Here is a 5,074-nt window from a genome sequence, read left to right as displayed (position 1 = left end):
TTCCGTCACATCTTATGTGCTTTACTTGGAGCGTCTGTTTATTTTTATTTTTGTTTTGTTTGAATAAATCGGATCCTAGCATTCTTTCTTTGGGAGAGAGACACGCTCCGCTGTTTCGTATAAACACATATGTTCTTAGCTTTATCTTTAATGTTCATTGCGAAATTTGAACTACTTCATTCATTGCTATATGGTTGGAAACGGAAAATGTCGCATGTGGTAAATAGTAAAATGTCTTGAATAATGTGATACTTGGCAATTGTTGTGCTCATATAGATCTTGTTTAAGCTCTTGCATCATGTACCTTGTACCAATTAATGAATAACTACATAGAGCTTGTTAAAATTTGGTTTGCATGATTGATCTCTAAAGTCTAGATATTTTCTGGTTGAGGTGTTTGAACAACAAGGAGACAATATAAAGTCTTATAATAGTTACAATATGTTCATATGTGAGCTTTGTTGCACCTTTTATACTTGAGTTTGCTTCAAACAACCTTGCTAGCCTAGCCTTGTATTGAGAGGAATTCTTCTCGTGCATCCAAATCCTTGAGCAAAATACTATGCCATTTGTGTCCACCATACCTACCTACCACATGGTATTTCTCCGCCATTCCAAAGTACATTACTTGAGTGCTACCTTTAAATTTCTATTCTTTGCCTTTGCAATATATAGCTCATGGGACAAATAGCTTAAAAACTATTGTGGTGAAGAATATGTACTTATGTGTCTTATTTCTTAATAAGTCGCTTTTTGAGCGGTAACCATGTTTCTGGGGACGCCATCAACTTTACCTTTGTTGAATATCATGTGAGTTGCTATGCATGTTCGTCTTGTCTGAAGTAAGGGTGATTTTCATGATCAAATGGTTTGAGTATGCATATTGTTAGAGAAGAACATTGGGCCGCTAACTAAAGCCATGATTCATGGTGGAAGTTTCAGTTTGGACAATTAATCCTCAATCTCTTATGAGAATTTTAATCGTTGTTGAATGCTTATGCATTAAAGAGGAGTCCATTATCTGTTGTCTATGTTGTCCCGGTATGGATGTCTAAGTTGAGAATAATCAAAAGCGAGAAATCCAATGCGAGCTTTCTCCTTAGACCTTTGTACAGAGCGGCATAGAGGTACCCCTTTGTGACACTTGGTTGAAACATATGCTATGCAATGATAATCCGTGTTAATCCAAGCTAATTAGGACAAGGTGCGAGCACTAGTAGTATACTATGCATGAGGCTTGCAACTTATAGGACATCTTATACATAACACATATGCTTTATTACTACCGTTGACAAAATTGTTTCTTGTTTTCAAAATGAAAAGCTCTAGCACAAATATAGTAATCAATACTTCCCTCTGCGAAGGGCCTATCTTCTACTTTATTGTTGAGTCAGTTTTCCTATTCCTTCTATCTTAGAAGCAAACACTTGTATCAACTGTGTGCATTGATTCCTACATGTTTACTTATTGCACTTGTTATATTACTTTGTGTTGACAATTATCCATGAGATATATATGTTGAAGTTGAAAGCAACCGCTGAAACTTAATCTTCCTTTGTGTTGCTTCAATGCCTTTACTTCGAATTTATTGCTTTATGAGTAACTCTTATGCAAGTCTTATTGATGCTTGTCTTGAAAGTATTATTCATGAAAAGTCTTTGCTATATGATTCACTTGTTTACTCATTATCTTCATCATTGCTTCAAATCGCTGCATTCATCTCATATGCTTTACAATAGTATTGATCAAGATTATGATAGCATGTCACTTCAGAAATTATCTTTGTTATCGTTTACCTACTCGAGGGCCAGTAGGAACTAAGCTTGGGGATGCTTGATATGTCCTAAACGTATCTATAATTTCTTATGTTCCATGCTACTTTTATGATGATACTCACATGTTTTATACACATTATATGTCATATTTATGCATTTTCCGGCACTAACCTATTGACGAGATGCCGAAGAGCCAGTTGCTATTTTCTGCTGTTTTTGGTTTTAGAAATCCTAGTAAGGAAATATTCTCGGAATTGGACGAAATCAACGCCCAGGGTCCTATTTTTGCACGAAGCTTCCAGAAGTCCGAGGGAGAGACGGAGTGGGGCCACGAGGCGACGACACAACAAGGCGGCGCGGCAAGGGACAAGGCGGCGCGGCCTGGGCCCTGGCCGCGCCAGCCTGTTGTGTGGGGCCCTCGTGACGCCTCCTGACCTGCCCTTCCGCCTACTTAAAGCCTTCGTCGCGAAACCCCCAGTACCGAGAGCCACGATACGGAAAACCTTCCAGAGACGCCGCCGCCGCCAATCCCATCTCGGGGATTCAGGAGATCGCCTTCGGCACCCTGCCGGAGAGGGGAATCATCTCCCGGAGGTCTCTTCATCGCCATGATCGCCTCCGGATCGATGTGTGAGTAGTTCACCCCTGGACTATGGGTCCATAGCAGTAGCTGTGCTATCATGTTAGATCTTTTGAGCTGCCTATCATGATCAAGATCATCTATTTGTAATCCTTCATGTTGTGTTAGTTGGGATCCGATGAATATTGAATACTATGTCAAGTTGATTATCAATCTATCATATATGTTATTTATGTTCTTGCATGCTCTCCGTTGCTAGTAGAGGCTCCGGCCAAGTTGATACTTGTGACTCCAAGAGGGGGTATTTATGCTCGATAGTGGGTTCATGCCTCCATTAAATCTGGGACTAGTGACGAAAGTTCTAAGGTTGTGGATGTGTTGTTGCCACTAGGGATAAAACATCGATGCTTTGTCTAAGGATATTTGTGTTGATTACATTACGCACCATACTTAATGCAATTGTCTATTGTTTACAACTTAATACTCGGAAGGGGTTCGGATGATAACCCGAAGGTGGACTTTTTAGGCATAGATGCATGTCTGGATAGCGGTCTATGTACTTTGTCGTAATGCCTCGATTAAATCCCATAGTACTCGTCATGATATATGTATGTGCATTGTTATGCCTTCTTTATTTGTCAATTGCCCAACTGTAATTTGTTCACCCAACATCTCGCTATCTTATGGGAGAGACACCACTAGTGATCCGTGGACCTCGGTCCTATTCTTTACATCCGAAATACAATTCTATCGCAATTGTTCTTTACTCGTTCTTCGCAAACAACCATCATCATCCACACTATACATCTAATCCTTTGTTTACAGCAAGCCGGTGAGATTGACAACCTCGCATGTTACGTTGGGGCAAAGTTCTGTGATTGTGTTGTGGAGGTTCCACGTTGGTGCCGGAATCCCTGGTGTTGCGCCGCACTACACTCCTCCGCCATCAACCTTCAACGTGCTTCTTGACTCCTACTGGTTCGATTAAACCTTGGTTTCTTACTGAGGGTAACTTGCTACTGTGCGCATCACACCTTCCTCTTGGGGTTCCCAACGGACGTGTCAACTACACGCATCATCCGGCTCCTGTTTCTGGGCTGGACTTCATCCATCTTCTATCAATAGCAACTGGGCCGCCCGGTGGGCCATATGCCACCACCACCATTTGTGGGCCACCCGGGCTTGCTGGATCTAGACTATGCCATTGGCATACCCATAAAGTATACCCACAACAATAGCCCCCTAAGTTTTTCAAGATTGACACAACGGAAGCAGTGTTAATGATTCAGAAGGGCAAACCCTCGAATAGGGCCCAAAAGGTGATTTCGCGACAAGTCTACATGGCAGAGAAGATGCCTCCACCAACGATCGAGTACTTGAATTGGTCGACACAGGACATCGGGTTCACCCAAGCGGACCATCCGCCTCAAGTTCCACGACCAGGGCAAATGGCGAGATCATCAATATTTGAGAAGTAAATCAGGATAGAAGCAAAGACAGGCGAAGGAAAAAAACTTACTAACGAATCTCCGGGTCTAGGTGTCGAGCCGATCTATTTTGGCATTCTCACGCGCGATTTGCTGAGAAATCTCGTCGCTCAAAGCATTCTCGGCATCGCGGAGCCTTTGGCAGAGATCTCCAACCTCAGCGGTATCTTTTTCGGCTTTTTCGTGGGCTTTCTCGCTGAGCTCTAGCTTAGCTGCGAGGTCGTCAGCGCGTTTTTCGGCCCGGTGGAGCGCATCTGGAGAAATAAGTCAGAGAGCAAAGATCAAAATCCAGAAACAGTTGCTAGACGAAGAAATTGATTTATCGACGGTACAGCGGGTTTTACCTCTCAAATCGACGACTTCATCCCGGAACCCAATAAATTGGGCCCAAGGTTGATGAGGTGCTTCATCAGAGGCTGTGAAAAGTACGAGTCAAGAAGCAAGTCCAATAGAAGCAAAGTTCGACGGTAAGAGAAAGATAGTCGAGAAATATAGAACAGTGCGTCAAACGAATGGAAAACTTACATCGTCCAAAGAAGGGGTTGAAGTACTCCCCGCAACAACTTCATGCCTATCACCAGCCCAAACTTTGCTTTCTTCAGCGAGGGGGCTCGGGGGATGGCGGTAGGAGTCGACGTTTCCACGTTCTCTTGAGGGGGAGGAGAGGATTCCGCGACAATGCGGTGTTCTTCGGAAAGAACCATGGTATTGGACGTGCTCGTTGGAGCCGTACCATGAACTGCGGGTTCTTATTTTTATTCTTCAGATCTGAACAATATAGAAAAATGATTATTCCGATGAAAAAAAAGAGTTAGTCCAAAATATAACAATGAAGAGACTTACGAGCTAACAACGCCAGCGTCATCGTAGGGGTTGAAGGAAACCTCCTCCTCAGGTGTAGTTTCTTCGGCACCTGAGTCAATCGGTTTGGAGGTGCCGGAATCTTAGACATCATTTCTCTTCCTCTAGCGCCGAGGAGAAACGGCGAGAGGAGGAGAAAGGGAGTGACCAGCATCTGAATGTTCTTAGTCAGTCTCTTTTTGGAGGACTGCTTGCACGTGACGGGTCTTGCAACGGCGCCAGAAAAGTAGCTCCTTGTGACGGTAAAGCACACGTCCGTTGGGAACCCCAAGAGGAAGGTATGATGCGTACAGCAGCGAGTTTTCCCTCAGTAAGAAAACAAGGTTATCGAACCAGTAGGAGATGAAGGCCACGTGAAGGTTGTTGGTGAA

Source organism: Lolium rigidum, chromosome 1 (assembly GCF_022539505.1).
Source record: "Lolium rigidum isolate FL_2022 chromosome 1, APGP_CSIRO_Lrig_0.1, whole genome shotgun sequence".
NCBI lineage: Eukaryota > Viridiplantae > Streptophyta > Magnoliopsida > Poales > Poaceae > Lolium > Lolium rigidum.
This window is presented reverse-complemented; position numbering follows the sequence as displayed.